This window comes from Schistocerca nitens, chromosome 7, assembly GCF_023898315.1.
Source record: "Schistocerca nitens isolate TAMUIC-IGC-003100 chromosome 7, iqSchNite1.1, whole genome shotgun sequence".
Lineage (NCBI taxonomy): Eukaryota > Metazoa > Arthropoda > Insecta > Orthoptera > Acrididae > Schistocerca > Schistocerca nitens.
In genome coordinates, this window is record NC_064620.1 from 384,039,556 (window position 1) to 384,056,981 (window position 17,426).

Genomic DNA, 17,426 nt, shown 5'->3' on the forward strand with positions numbered 1-17,426 from the left:
TTACGTAATATCTAAAATGATACTGTATTGAAAAATGTAGAAATAATGTATGAGAATGAGTTGGAGGTGCAGTCCTACAACTCTGCGTAATGAAACAGTTATACGGCACAGAGCTGTCTGTTAGAGTTAAAGCGTATGGCAACAGCTGGCGTCTGTATGAATGAGTCATGGCGCTAGTACTGGACGTCACATGTTGTGAATGGACATCGACCCATCATACGCTGCGGTCAACGCCCTAGCCATATGATAGCAGTCACTGTTTATAAACAGTGGCACTGCAATCAAACAGAATGAAGTTTACTTTTTATGTCTATTCGTGTACATATTCATTGTATTGTACAATCAAAAGTTTATTTCAGGGATTATTCAAGTTTTATTAGAAATCTAATATAAGGCATTTTGTATTGTTACATGAAATGTACCGGTCCTGTATGCTGGAGTTGGAGACAGAGAATGTACAGTCACTTGTCAAACCCAGCACCAGTTGAGATGGACTAGGCAATGCAAGACCACTTAATGGACAACAGAAGCTGTTGTGAGTCACATGCATTGTTCCTGTAATAGTGAAAGTGTACATAAAAGAGTGATTTTCAGTCATTTACTTTAGAAAGTGTGAATAGTGATTTTGAAAAAGACGGCAATGAGCCGAGAAGGTGTCTCTATTTTAATACAGTTTATGTAATGCTGTAATTTCTTTTGAGTTTCAATGGCCGGCAGTGAGCTGATAATAATGTGAACATTTGTGTGCTGTTAATGTTTTTTAGATAACTTCATAATCTTTTTGGGTAAATTTAAAAAGACAGCTATAAGCTGATTTTTTTCTTGTGTTTCAGATAGCTATGTGATCTACTTTGAAAATTCGTTTATTTCTCACACGTTTTGTGTAATCACATGACGATATACTATTTGTAAAATGTTTACTTATTCTTCGTATTGTGGTGTTAGGAGCTGAAGATGTAACTTTATGTTGACAATGTTTGTGGTGTAGGGTGTTACTGTTTTGGAATTTATGGCAGGCATCACATCATTTCCTTCTTCTCAGATTTTGGAATTTTAATAATGATTTTAGGGCAAATTGGTTAAAGCAAGCTACTTGTATACAGGTGGATTTTTTGAAGTAGGGACAGTGGATAGCTTGGCTCTTGATAGATTACCTATTGCTTCACAGTTTTATCAAAATTTGGTTCTATTTTTTTCATATATTTCCAAAATTGAGTGCTGTCTTCGAGAACACCCCAATTTTTGGAAATCTCAGAATTCAGCCATCATATTAGGCTACAGGATGCTATTCCCAGTGCAGTGGAGATGCAAGAAGCATAGAGATGACACAATGTGGGATGAGGTACCGGTGACAGATGTTAGATTCAGTACCATTCCCGTGAGAAAGACCGCCTGCATGATGCTGCTGCTCTGTGATTGGCTGCTGTGTTCGGCAGTAGGGCGCCAAAATGTTAAACTTTAGTTGCTATTATTAATTAAACCTGTCATCCAAATTACTTCATTTTTTAAATAAACATCTCTCAACAGCCAGCTATCAATCAGTCATTTCAAAATTATTAAAATCAAAGGATTACTAAAACAAAAGACTGACAATATTACTGCCGATGCACTTCAGTGGTGTTCGGGTCACTACTTGCTGGCTTGGCATGCGAAGTGTCTTGGGCAGTCCGGCTCTCCAGTTCTGACCATTCCAGTAGGCAGACAAGTTGTCTGTTATAGCAGTATTTGTTTCATGCAATTTTATTTACTACAGTTCCGACCGTCGCTAGGTACAGACATGTTATCTGTAATAGTAGTATTTGATTCATGTAATTTTATTGTCCAGTTCTGACGGTTCCAGTAGACAGACATGTTGTCTGTGGCAGGATGTATTTCATGTTATTTTAGCCAGATATAATGACTGTGGAAAGATATGTTTAATACGTTGTGATCAAGAATAGTTTCTCGTGTCTATATCAATAAAAACATGAGTTGCATCCCAAATGAGTTATAGTTTATTCGTAGCAGCAGTTCCTTGCAAAGTTAATTTCAGCCTCAACAAAAAGAATCCACGACCTACGTTGCTGTTTTCTGCGCTGGGGACATCATCATCATGAAGACAGCAGGTTAGTGAAGTGTACAAGAACTTATGTATTCCACACAGGGCAGTGGAAACAACTAGGCACCTCACGTGTATTGCATGCACAGTACAAATGTGCTCGGTGACACGTCATCTGCAGTAATGCAGAGGAGGTAAAGAAGGATGAAAGTATTAACACTATCTCACTTTTATTCCTTTTTTCTTGCCGTAACTGCAACAGCTGCAGATGCCCAGAATATAAAATACCTTGCGACTCCATGGCCAGCGAAATACGCACTACGTATAAATTTGTACTACAATGCTTGCCAAACATATGAAGTGAAAAGTCTCTTTATATGTAGTGTTAAAACATAAGAGAAATTCCATAAGTCATGGCAACTATGGTACATCCTGCAGTAATGCAGCAATGTGGGAATTCCACAATGTGCATTGACCTGCTAAGGCAGCCTTTACCTAAATGCTAAGATGAAACAGGGTTCCAGTACAGGAAGTCACAACGAAGGGTGAAATGAAGCACATGCACTGGAACTTTGTGTAAATTTATTGTGTACAAGTACAAATGGGGAAAAAAATTGAAATCAATTTCTGTCCTTCAAAATAGTTCTCCAGTGAATCCACACAATGTCGCCAATGATGGAGAAGGCACTGAACGCCACTGACATTACCTCATGTGCCACCTGTCACTGAAACATTGTCAGGTTGTACACCCTGTTTGCAAGGCACTATCCACACAATGGTTTCTTCATTTGCGGAATGATATTGAAGTTGCATGTCTTGATGTCTGTTGCGTAGGGGGCTTGAGAGGAGGATTTCCCACTGTGACCACTGCACAAAATTCTTGACGACATCTACAGTGTGGGTGTAACATTATCATGGAATATGTTTGCATAGCGAGCAGTGCCAGACGTTTTCCCCAAAGTTTACATCATAGATGGTACAGCAGAAAGTTGTGGTAGTATTGGGTACTGAGAGTGTGATCACCCCTAACAGTGTCACTCTTGAATGCCGTGACTGTCATATACCAGAATGAGCATGACCTTCCTGGCCAATGGATTGGCACAACTTGTGTTGCCACCAGGAACCTGGATAACACAATTCTGCTGATAAGATCTCCAATTTTAGTTCATAAGCTCATGCCCAGGTTTCATCAACTGAGCATGCCATTCCCTCACTGCTTAAATCATTCCAGGTTGATATGGCTGGACTTGTACTGAATCCAATTCTGCCCCTCTGTTAACTGATGGGGTATCCATTTTGAACACTTCTTCTGCACCTTCAAGTCCTGCCATAAAACGAGGAACACTGTTGCCCTCAGCATCCTGACTGTCACTAATTCCTGCACAGTCCTGTCAGTCCTCTGGTGGACACTTTTCAATAACAACCACAGACTGATCAACACAGGAGACATGGGCTGCCCACTTCATGGAAAGTTTGTTGTTGCTGTGCGTCCATGTCAGAAAGCCTCCACCCAACATGCAACTGTTCTGAAAGACAATGCCGTCACCGACAGCTCCTCGTAGTTATGTATGAAACTGAGTAGCATTTCTGCCAGCGAGAAAGGTGATTTTCATTTATGCTTGCTGTTCTCCTCTGACAATATCCATCTAGTAGCATGGCCAAGCTCACATTGAATGTTGGTTGATTTCAATACAGTTTCCAGTGGGCTCATGAGTGTATTTATTGTGATTATGGTGATTCCACATGTTTGCACAACATACCATATTTGCCATGACTTATGGAACGAACCTCAGTAACTGATAGTGTTCTCATTCACAGATCGCTGGTAAGCACTGGTCAGTTTTCAGTTACAAGGATGCAGCTTACAGAACGTAACAGATAAGTCATTTTCCTGTGACTTTTGTTAAGTGAATGAGCTGCAATAAGAATAATTCCATTAAGTTTCAAAACTACACAGTAACACCTGTCCCCCCACAGGCCCAACTCACTGTCCATAACCAGGGAGATGTACTCATCAGTTTCCATGCCAATAAATCAGCACCATTTGATGGTGTATGGTAACATCTTGCTTATGCTACCCCAAAATGCAACATTCATACACTGTTGCATAAATCCCATCGTGAAGAATAGCCTTCAGGATGTGGAATGAGTCGATATCTACATCCATAATCTGCAAACCACCGTGAATTGCACTGCAGAGGGTACGTCCCATTATACAATAGATTAGTTTCTTCTTGTTCCATTTGTATATAGAGCACAGAAAGAATGACTGCTTAAATATCTCTGTACTTGCAGTAATTAGTCTAATCTTGTGCTCACAGTCCCCGTGGGAGCAATGTTTAGTAGATGGTAGTGTGTTCCCTAATTCCTCACTTAGTACTGGTTCCTGAACCTTTGTAAGTAGACGTTCACCAGGTAGCTGATATCTGTCTTCAAGTTCCAGGCAGTTCAGGTATTTCAGCATTTCCATGACACTCTCCCTTGGGTCAAACAAACCTATGACTAATCATGCTGCTCTTCTTTGTACACATTAAATATCCCCCATAAGACCATTTTGTGTTTCCCACATACTTGAGCCATTTTCTAGCGTGAGTCACGTAAGTGTTTGTAAGCAGCCTCCTTTGTGGAGTGACTGAATCCTAAAAGTGACTGAAGGCTGTTACCTGCTTTACTTACAACTAAGGCTACATAATCATTTCATTTTGTAGCCACACAAATTGTTACACCCAGGTATTCCTATGAGTTGACTTTTTGATAATGCAGTCATAAAAAATGCTCTTGCATTTCCTGAACGGCATGATTTCACATTCCTGAACATTTAAAATGCGTTATCAATCTATGACCCATTTTGAAATCTTATCAAGATTTGCCTGGAATATTTGTGCACCATTTTTTCACACAGTGCTTCATATTAGGTAACTACTTCATGTGCAAAAAAGTCTGAGACTGTTAATATTGTCTGTCAGACCATTAACATGCAACATGGGGATATGGACTGTACAAACTTCCCTGGGGCACACTTAAAGGTACTTCTACAACTGTCAATGATTTCCAAGATACGATAACTTCTGTATCCTACCCACCACCAAATCCTCAATCCAGTCACAAATTTTGTTTTACAGACCATATGTTGTGATATTGATCATGTGTTCAAACAGTGAGTGCCGTGAAAAATGTGTTTTGCGTTTTAATATCAGTTGTAATATACATTTATCATTTATTATACAATTTTGGCACTAGTATATTTTTGAGATTTTTGGAAGTTATCTGTTGTACATACTGTACTTAACAGAATATAGGATGGTCCTGAATATGAGACGACCCTCTTTTTTTAAGAGGCTACTTGAGAAAAAAGTATCTTATAACATACATTAACAAATCAAATTTACAAAACTTTTATTGATGTATTGAGTTTACGTTTTGATAATACAAGGAGAAATAAAATAAACAAAAGAAAATTGTTCACATTAATTTTTATCTTCACTGCCTTCTTTGTTTATTTAGGCTGTTGCCTGTGGTATCACTATTTTTAATCGTCATCCTAAACTCCTAACATGACAGCTGTGAAATGTGATCTCCGTTGTTACAAATATTTGGCCATTTCTTCGGAATTATGTTTCAATTCCTGAGGATGTGGTTACGGTAGGACCTGAGAATGTTGCTATTTTTTTCTGAACACACAGCGAATTTCATTTCCATACTGACCTAAGAATTTTGCAATGTATCTTGCTTAGAAACATATCGTCTGCCCCGCCGCCGTCTCAGTGGTTGTGTACTGTGTAGAAGCACCAGCTGACACACCCCATCCATTTGCGTTATGCCCCACGATAAGCGGCGGCAACGTTGCTGCGCAAAACACGCAACGACGCGAGTACGCCACTGGCCCCCATCTAGTAGCGTCTCCTGTAGAAATGTATGTAGGCAATGTGGCCTACACCTCAATAGGAAAGGGAAGGGTAAACTGGCAGGGTTGTTAGCGAAATCCATAAGGGGGGACACTAGTACTCATGGATGTACCTCTTTTTTAGACTAATATCAGTGTCCAATGAGAAGTTCAGGCAGGCAGGTGCTAAAGAGGTCCAAAACCCACAAGATTCTCACAACAGGAAAGTAAATAATAATGTTACCATATTTAACCAAAATATTGGTGGATTAAAGAAAAAAGTATATTCTCACAAAAATAAAGTAAAAAATAATGTTACTGTTTTTCACCAAAATATTCCAGGATTGAAGAATAAAGTAGATGAGCTCCTGGTCTGTTTACATGACATTGAATCTGATAATGTAATAGATATACTTTGCCTGTCTGAGCATCACATTGTGTTTGATATGGAAAAGGTAAGTATCAGTGGCTATAAACTAGCTGCACATATGAGTAGAGAGATTAAAGTGAGAGGAGGAGTTGCCATATATGTCAAATCTTATCACTGTGTAAAAAGTTTAGATAAAAAAAAGTTTTGTGTAGAGCAACATAAAGAAGCATATGCCTGTCAACTTGAACTGAAGGAGGGCACTTTTATAATTGTAACAGTACATAGGTCCCTTTCAGGAAACTTTCATTTATTCCTGGAAAACTTGGATGCCATGTTGTGCTATCTGTTAGATAGGGGAAAGTAAATTATTATTTGTAGGGACTTCAATGTTGATTCACTGAAAGAGGGTAATAGAAAGAATGACCTGGAAGTCTTGATCGGTTCTTTCAATTTGACATCTGTCATTAATTTTCCTACTCGGGTAGTAAAGGACAGCAGCACATTGATAGACAACACTTTTATAGACCAAGATAAATTTAAAAACATAAATTCTTGTCCTGTTGAGAATGGCCTTTCTAATCATGGTGCTCAGCTAGTTACAGCATATGTCATAGCTCCATTCAGTAATTCGAAACTACCCTCTATAAGTTGTGGGTCAATTAATAACTCAACAATTAGAAATTAGCGAAAATCTTCAGCAGTTAGACTGGGATGAGGTGTACAAGGAACCTGACGCTAATTTTAAACATAACTTATTTCATGATACACTTGTAAGAGAATTTGAAAACTGTTTCCCCAAGAAAGTAGTTAAATCTAATTATAAGAAACCATGCAAAAAAACTTCGCTTACTAAAGGAATAAAAATATCTTGTAACCACAAAAGGGAACTGTATCTAACAACAAGAAAGGGTAATGACCCAGAAACAGCCAAATATTATAAAAAATACTGTGCTACATTAAGAAAGGTTATTAAAAAGTCCAGAAGCATGTGAATCATGTTTGAGATTAATACCTCTGATAACAAAATCAAAACAATTTGGAATATTATTACAAGGGAGACAGGGCAACCAAGAGTACAGGATGATGACATTATCATCAAAGCGAATGGAAACTTCACAAACAACAAGCAGAAGGCGAAAACATTTTGAATAATCATTTTTTAAATGTTGTAGAGAAAATAGGATCTAAATGTTCAATAGAAGAAGCAAGGCAGTTAATGGAAGAGGCCTTACCCACATCATTTGATACAACTGAAATTCCACCCACCTCTCCTTCTGAAATTAGGTAGATGATAAACTCTCTCAACAATAAAAGCTCACATGGAATTGATGGCATTTCCTGCAGGATAATAAAAGCTTGTTGCCAAGAGATAAGTGGGATTCTTAGCCACATATGTAATAACTCTCTGAAGCAGTGTATTTTCCCAGATAGACTGCAGTATGCCATTGTTAAACCACTGCATAAAAAAGGGGATACGTCTGATGTCAACTACTGCCCAATCTCTCTTCTGACTGCCTTATCCAAAATTCTTGAAAAAGTAATGTATTGTAGAGTTGCTTCACACCTTTGAAAAAATAAAGTTTTAACAAAATGCTATATATACTTCCACTAATGAAATATTAAATGCTCTGAGTAACTGGAAGTCACCTGTTGGGATTTTTTGTGATCTCTCAAAGGCTTTTGATTGTATTAATCATGGAATACTTCTAGATAAGCTGAAGTACTGTGGTATGAATGGGATAGCACTCAAATGGTTTAAATCATACCTAACTGGAAGAGTGCAGAAAGTTCAAATAACCAATTCACATAATATGAAAAAAAAAAAAAAAAAAAAAAAAAAATACTGGTGATTTCTCAAACTGGGGAACAATTAAGAATGGGGTGCCGCAAGGTTCCGTCTTGGGTCCTCTGCTGTTCTTTATATATATTAATGACTTGTTATTCTATATTCACAAAGATGCAAAGCTGGTACTTTTTGCCGATGATACAAGTATAGCTATCACACCCAACAGACAAGAATTAACTGGTGAAATAGTAAAAGATTGTTTTTCAGAAAGTCATTAAGTGGTTCTCTGCAAATGGGCTCTCACTAAACTTTGATAAAACACAGTACATACAGTTCCACACAGTAAATGGAATGACACCATTAATAAATATAGACTTCGATCAGAAATCGGTAGCTAAGGTAGAATATAAAAAATTTCTAGTTGTATGCATTGATGAGGGATTGAACTGGAGAAAACACACTGAAGATCTGCTAAAATGTTTGAGTTCAGCTACTTATGCTATTAGGGTCATTGCAAATTTTGGTGATATACATCTCAGTAAATTAGCTTACCACGCCTGATTTCGTTTCCTGCTTTCGTACGGCATCATATTCTGGGGTAACTCATCATTGAGTAAAAGAGTGTGCATTGCGCAAAAGCGTGTAATCAGAATGATTGCTGGAACTCATCCAAGACCATCCTGCAGGCACTTATTTAAAGAGCTAGAGATCTTCACTGTAGCCTCACTATATATATATATATATATATATATATATATATATATATATATATATATATATATCTAAAAAGAAAGATGATGAGACTTACCAAACGAAAGCGCTGGCAGGTCGATAGACACACAAACAAACACAAATATACACACAAAATTCAAGCTTTCGCAACAAACTGTTGCCTCATCAGGAAAGAGGGAAGGAGAGGGAAAGATGAAAGGATGTGGGTTTTAAGGGAGAGGGTAAGGAGTCATTCCAATCCCGGGAGCGGAAAGACTTACCTTAGGGGGAAAAAAGGACAGGTATACACTCGCACACACACACATATCCATCCACACATACAGACACAAGCTTGTGTCTGTATGTGTGGATGGATATGTGTGTGTGTGCGAGTGTATACCTGTCCTTTTTTCCCCCTAAGGTAAGTCTTTCCGCTCCCGGGATTGGAATGACTCCTTACCCTCTCCCTTAAAACCCACATCCTTTCATCTTTCCCTCTCCTTCCCTCTTTCCTGACGAGGCAACAGTTTGTTGCGAAAGCTTGAATTTTGTGTGTATATTTGTGTTTGTTTGTGTGTCTATCGACCTGCCAGCGCTTTCGTTTGGTAAGTCTCATCATCTTTCTTTTTAGATATATTTTTTCCACGTGGAATGTTTCCCTCTGTTATATATATATATATATATATATATATATATATATATATATATATATATATATATATATATAAAAAGAAAGATGATGAGACTTACCAAACAAAAGCGCTGGCAGGTCGATAGACACACAAACAAACACAAATATACACACAAAATTCTAGCTTTCGCAACCAACGGTTGCTTCGTCAGGAAAGAGGGAAGGAGAGGGAAAGATGAAAGGATGTGGGTTTTAAGGGAGAGGGTAAGGAGTCATTCCAATCCCAGGAGCGGAAAGACTTACCTTAGGGGGAAAAAAGGACAGGTATACCACTCGCGCGCACACACACACATATCCATCCGCACATACACAGACACAAGCAGACATATTCAAAGATAAAGAGTTTGGGCAGAGATGTCAGTCGAGGCGGAAGTACAGAGGCAAAGATGTTGTTGAAAGACAGGTGAGGTATGAGCGGCGGAAAATTGAAATTAGCGGAGATTGAGGCCTGGCGGATAACGAGAAGAGAGGATATACTGAAGGGCAAGTTCCCATCTCCGGAGTTCTGACAGGTTGGTGTTAGTGGGAAGTATCCAGATAACCCGGACGGTGTAACACTGTGCCAAGATGTGCTGGCCGTGCACCAAGGCATGTTTAGCCACAGGGTGATCCTCATTACCAACAAACACTGTCTGCCCGTGTCCATTCATGCGAATGGACAGTTTGTTGCTGAGTCATTCCCACATAGAAAGCTTCACAGTGTAGGCAGGTCAGTTGGTAAATCACATGGGTGCTTTCACACGTGGCTCTGCCTTTGATCGTGTACACCTTCCAGGTTACAGGACTGGAGTAGGTGGTGGTGGTGATAGGGTGCATGGGACAGGTTTTACACCGGGGGCGGTTACAAGGGTAGGAGCCAGAGGGTAGGGAAGGTGGTTTGGGGATTTCATAGGGATGAACTAAGAGGTTACGAAGGTTAGGTGGATGGCGGAAAGACACTCTTGGTGGAGTGGGGAGGATTTCATGAAGGATGGATCTCATTTCAGGGCAGGATTTGAGGAAGTCGTATCCCTGGTGGAGAGCCCCATTCAGAATCTGATCCAGTCCCGGAAAGTATCCTGTCACAAGTGGGGCACTTTTGGGGTTCTTCTGTGGGAGGTTCTGATGGCCAGCTTCACACGTCCGTCCACATCAAACCCACCAACAAGCAACAGTACCTCCATTATGACAGCTGCCACCCATTCCACATCAAACGGTCCCTTCCCTACAGCCTAGGTCTTCGTGGGAAACGAATCTGCTCCAGTCCGGAATCCCTGAACCATTACACCAACAACCTGAAAACAGCTTTCGCATCCCGCAACTACCCTCCCGACCTGGTACAGAAGCAAATAACCAGAGCCACTTCGTCATCTCCTCAAACCCAGAACACCCTAATTCAGTAGTTAACCTTTCCTCCAAACCTCTCTCCCAATCCGAAACCTCTGCCCTATCCAAAGGCCTCACCTTCAGCCCCACTCCCAGATTCAACCGAACAGCCCTTGTCAAAGATTTACTGTCCTACACCCATACTCTGCTGGAAATATCACTTTGCCACGAAGAAAAATGATCCTAATCCTACTCCTAATGGTCCAACTCCCCAAGACACTATCCAAATTGAACCCTGCCTGGAACAGTTCCATCCTCCGTCACAGCGGGACCCACTTCCTCTTCCTCAAAATCACCCTCTCCAAACTTTCCACGAATTTCTGACTTCCAGCCTTGCATCTCAATCCTTCTTAAAAAACCTTAATCCTACTCCCAACATCACCACTGCTGAAGCCCAGTGAAGGCTGACCGATCCATCGTCATTCTTCCGGTGGACAAGGGTTCCACGACCGTGGTACTTGATCGTCGGGAGTATGTGGCTGAGGGACTGCGTCAGCTTTCAGACAACACTACATACAAAGTTTGCCAAGATAATCCCATTCCTGATGTCCAGGCGGAGCTTCAAGGAATCCTCAGAACCTTAGGCCCCCTACAAAACCTTTCACCTGACTCCATCAACCTCCTGACCCCACAAACACCCCACACCCCTACCTTCTTCCTAAAATTCACAAACCCAATCATCCCGGCCGTCCCATTGTTGCTGGCTACAAAGCCCCCACAGAACGTATCTCTGCCTACCTAGATCAACACCTTCAACCCATTACATGCAGTCTCCCATCCTTCATCAAAGACACCAACCACTTTCTCGAAAGCCTGGAATCCCTACCCAGTCTGTTATCCCCGGAAACCATCCTTGTAACCATTGATGCCACTTCCTTATACACAAATATTCCGCACGTCCAGGGCCTCGCTACGATGGAGCACTTCCTTTCACGCCGATCACCGCCACCCTACCAAAAACCTCTTTCTTCATTACCTTAGCCAGCTTCATCCTGACCCACAACTTCTTCACTTTCGAAGGCCAGACATACCAACAATTAAAGGCAACAGCCATGGGTACCAGGATGGCCCCCTCGTACGCCAACCTATTCATGGGTCGCTTAGAGGAAGCCTTCTTGGTTACCCAGGCCTGCCAACCCAAAGTTTGGTACAGATTTATTGATGACATCTTCATGATCTGGACTCACAGTGAAGAAGAACTCCAGAATTTCCTCTCCAACCTCAACTCCTTTGGTTCCATCAGATTCACCTGGTCCTACTCCAAATCCCATGCCACTTTCCTTGATGTTGACCTCCACCTGTCCAATGGCCAGCTTCACACGTCTGTACACATCAAACCCACCAACAAGCAACAGTACCTCCATTATGACAGCTGCCACCCATTCCACATCAAACGGTCCCTTCCCTACAGCCTAGGTCTTCGTGGCAAACGAATCTGCTCCAGTCCGGAATCCCTGAACCATTACACCAACAACCTGAAAACAGCTTTCGCATCCTGCAACTACCCTCCCGACCTGGTACAGAAGCAAATAACCAGAGCCACTTCCTCATCTCCTCAAACCCAGAACCTCCCACAGAAGAACCACAAAAGTGCCCCACTTGTGACAGGATACTTTCCGGGACTGGATCAGATTCTGAATGGGGCTCTCCACCAGGGATATGACTTCCTCAAATCCTGCCCTGAAATGAGATCCATCCTTCATGAAATCCTCCCCACTCCACCAAGAGTGTCTTTCCGCCATCCACCTAACCTTCGTAACCTCTTAGTTCTCCCTATGAAATCCCCAAACCACCTTCCCTACCCTCTGGCTCCTAGCCTTGTAACCGCCCCCGGTGTAAAACCTGTCCCATGCACCCTAACACCACCACCACCTACTCCAGTCCTGTAACCCGGAAGGTGTACACGATCAAAGGCAGAGCCACGTGTGAAAGCACCCATGTGATTTACCAACTGACCTGCCTACACTGTGAAGCTTTCTATGTGGGAATGACTCAGCAACAAACTGTCCATTCGCATGAATGGACACGGGCAGACAGTGTTTGTTGGTAATGAGGATCACCCTGTGGCTAAACATGCCTTGGTGCACGGCCAGCACATCTTGGCACAGTGTTACACAGTCCGGGTTATCTGGATACTTCCCACTAACACCAATCTGTCAGAACTCCGGAGATGGGAACTTGCCCTTCAGTATATCCTCTCTTCTCGTTATCCGCCAGGCCTCAATCTCCGCTAATTTCAATTTTCCGCCGCTCATACCTCACCTGTCTTTCAACAACATCTTTGCCTCTGTACTTCCGCCTCGACTGACATCTCTGCCCAAACTCTTTGCCTTTACAAATGTCTGCTTGTGTCTGTGTATGTGCGGATGGATATGTGTGTGTGTGCGAGTGTATACCTGTCCTTTTCCCCCCCTAAGGTAAGTCTTTCCGCTCCCGGGATTGGAATGACTCCTTACCCTCTCCCTTAAAACCCACATCCTTTTGTCTTTCCCTCTCCTTCCCTCTTTCCTGATGAAGCAACCGTTTGTTGCGAATGCTTGAATTTCGTGTGTATGTTTGTGTTTGTTTGTGTGTCTATCGACCTGCCAGCACTTTCGTTTGGTAAGTCACATCATCTTTGTTTTTAGATATACTTTCAACAAAATACTGCCATCATTAGTGGGTTTCTTTATTCTAAAACATGCAAATAATTTGTGTCACTACAAAACATTATGAGGTCCAGAAATAAAGAGAGAATTGATAAGCTTAGATTAAGGTTATTTATTTACTGTTCTGTAAAACATCACACCAAGCACCATGTAGGCCTCTTTGAATGATGTTGTTGGGCACAGGATGAGTTAGTTGATAAACATAGAAGGCTAGGAACTGCCATGATGACTGTCAAATGTTTGGAAGCTTCTGCGAACGCACATGTCCACTTGACCATAATGGTCTGTGATAGGGATAAGTGCCCTGTACACTGGAGACAGGGACAAGGGAGAACTCAAGGTGTTACACCCACACTTGTAACCAAAAAGTTCAAGGGACTGTCTCCCACTAAAACCAAAGACAGTGTGAATCACTTTACCAATAGGGAACGCGCTGTATCTAGTGTCAAGGGGAGGCAAACTCAAAAGGACCGACATCTATTAATCACCTGCAGTTCAAATGATCATTGAATAATGGTAGCCCTTATGAAAATGGCAGCAAGGGATGAGAAGGAATATGATGCAAATTCAGTGCGCATGGCTTAGGGCCTCATCCAACATGTTGAAGACGCTGTTACGGCAGCCATTGAAGGAAAAGGAAACAACCAACTGCAGATTGTGGCACACACTGTAAACAATGACTGTCATCTGTGTTCAAAGGTCATACTTTAATCATTCCAGCAAATGACAGAAGGTTGAGAAGACCAGTCTTGCTCACAGAGCTGCAGTGTAACTCACCATCTGCAGCATTGTCCCTGGGACTGATCTTGGCCCCCTGCTTTTGTTTCGAATGGAAGGCTTGTGTGAGAAGCAAGGATACATGTTCCTAGACTTGATTCATAGGATTGAAAATTGTAGAGTCACTCTAAATGGTTCAGATGTGCAGTACATACCAGAAGCTGCAACCCAAGTAAATGACTATGTATACATGCATGCAAGTATTTTTGTAGATTAGGTTACTCTCCATTCATTTAAGATAACAAAAGCTGCATTGTGCACTGGAAGGGTTAGTGCAAGATCCAAAGAAATGTCCCCTACTGAAGCACTTACAATAAAATAGCAGAGTTAGAAGCTTTTCTAAAAAGCAGTGGAGCTCATGAAATACTATAGAGAAAGGTGTTTAGGCCTGAAATAGATAGCAGTGAGATTTTTTGGAAAAATTTAGTGAGGCCTATGCAGTGTTCATATAAATGTCTTGCAATAGCCATTAGCTTCATACAGCTTCTTGCAGCAGGTGGATACTGTAAGCTAGCTGATCTAGTAATGGCTACGGCCGAGAGATGACAGTATCATGCAAGCATTGAAACCATAAGCAGTCAAATCAATGTAGTTTTCTAAACAGTTGTAATCTAATAGTAGTATGTTTTTTATTTATTGTTGCTGATTTTTTTCAATTATTAGTGTGAATGCAAAATAAAATGATAAATGATTATTTTTATGTCTATTAACTGAGTAAATGGTAGTGTGAGAATTATATCTAAACAGTGAGTGTCATATGCTTAGTGGAAATTTGTAAAATATAATTTGTCAGTTTATGCTACTGGGGTAACTATTGAGGGAACAAGAAACACACTCAGATAATTCAGTTAAGTAAAGGGGAGTCTCTTGCTATTTTACAATTTTCTAAATTTGTTCATTTAAGAAACTGCCATGAAAAAAATATTATGTTGTGATTTGTCCATAGTAAAAGACACTGGAGGTTTCATACTGCCAGCTTACTGGCTATAATATATCTCAGACAATCAGAAGAGAGAAGATTCATGCGTATTTTTTGGGCTAGACAATTGCTTTGTGGAGGTTAGATTTAATCCAGGGTTCAGCTATCATCACTATTGGATGTACTTAAATAAGCCCTGAAAAGATGATGTTATTTTGAAGAATTATGGACTAAAATCGATTGTGGAGTTCCATTAAGTCTTAATGAGTGAAGAATATAACTGACTGTGTGAATCCTGAATTTTCTGTGTGATCTGTGACTTATTGAATAAATAAAATCTGCCTGGCTTGTTACACAAGTTGTTACCAAGAATTAATCATTCAAAGTGACTGATTTGCTTAAATTAAAGTGAGCATTCGAAAACACACAACATCTGCTTGTAACTTTTCCAGTAACAGATGAAGGTGAATACTGTAAGCTGACTATTAAGAGTGACTGTGATAACTTCTGAATGTCAGAATTGTAACTTCAAACTAGTACAGACTTGGTGCAATTGCAACAAAGAAGTGACAGTATATCATACAGTTCATTTGAAGACTTTCTCTCATTTAACAGTAGCTAGCTAAAACCTGAAAAAAGAAAACATTTTTTGCACCCTGTAGATACGTAGAAACAGTTAGTGTGATTAGCTCTACTACAGCTTATCCAGTTGAGAAACATATGTTTTTAACAGGGCAGCCATGAGTGCTGCACAAGAAGTGATGATAACTGAAAAGTGAGTGGACACATTTTCTGTAGGTAGAACTTCACGCCGCCGCAAGAGTGTATCAAAAGGACAAGAAAATGGAAGTACTGTATCTGTCGTAGTAGATAAACTCAAATCCAACAAAATAGAAATTGAAGCTGTATACGAGGTTGTTTGGGCAAGACTAAGTATCAAGACTGAACATAAACTTGTAACTGAATCTTTCTATTGAATTGACCACAAGATGTACTGAAAGATTTATAGAAAACCTAAGTTTGCCAGTATGAATCATCCTCCATCATTCTGTCATCATTGGAGGAGATATTAATCATCCATCAATCAATTGGGAAAATCATAGTTTTATAAGTAGAGGAAGTGACACGACATCCTGAGAAAGACTATTAAATGCATTCTATGAGGACTCACTAGAACAGTTATACTGGAAGCCCATTAATGATGGAAATGTACTGGATCTAAAAGCAACAAATAGACTTGGCCTTTTTGAGGATGACCTCGTGGCAGTTGCAGCAACAATGATTACGAAAGTACAAAGGGCAACAAAAACAGGTAGAAAGATTTATATGTACAGCAAACTAGATAAAGAGGTGATAGTGCCGTATGCCATTGATGGACTTTAAATTAACTCTGGACAGGAGCACGCAGAAGAACTCTGGCTCAAGTTTAAAATAATAGTCTATCATGTACAATATTTGTGACCGAATTGGAGATTTATTGGATGGACAGACATCAACTTCAGATGTGTACCACAGAAGTGGTGCTCTGCAACATGTAAGTACTTGTTAAGTGACATCTTGCTGTACACCATGAACTGCATGTAGAGGTGTGACCGTTTAGTACTCGACAGCTATACCACTTCAAACTAAAATGGATATCCGACCCCCATGGAAAGACAAATGGAAGACATCATCTGTTAATGAAGAAAAATATTATAGCTGGGTACAACCCCACATACCCAGCTTTCTGTGATTTCACAACTTGTGTATACACCACAGAGCTATCTCTCTACTCATGAGGATGAAATTTAATCACGGCAACTTTCCTACAAATTTACTTTGTCTACAACTAAGAAATTCTGACACCTGTGACTGTAACATCTCAGATGTGGGGGATGTTAATCATTTAATCCTGACCTGCTGGAAATATGATCAACAGAGAGAATAATTCCACTCTGATTTTAACAGTCTTAGGGTTCCATTCTCTGAAAGTATTACTGATCTTTTAATAAGGAATGATGGAGCAGTACTTTGATGTCTTCTGTCATATATTTTACTGAGAAATTCTGAAATCTGACCACAGAACCTTAGCCTAGGCACTTTTTTAAAAAAAGCACTTCAGTGTTTAGAAATTACGCCTTTGTTTCGACAACAGTGCTGAAACAATGTGTACATATATTAACGAATTATGTTCATGTCTAACAAGGAGAGGTCCTCAGTGGTGGGATAGACATTTTGAAACCATCTACGTTGGTTAAA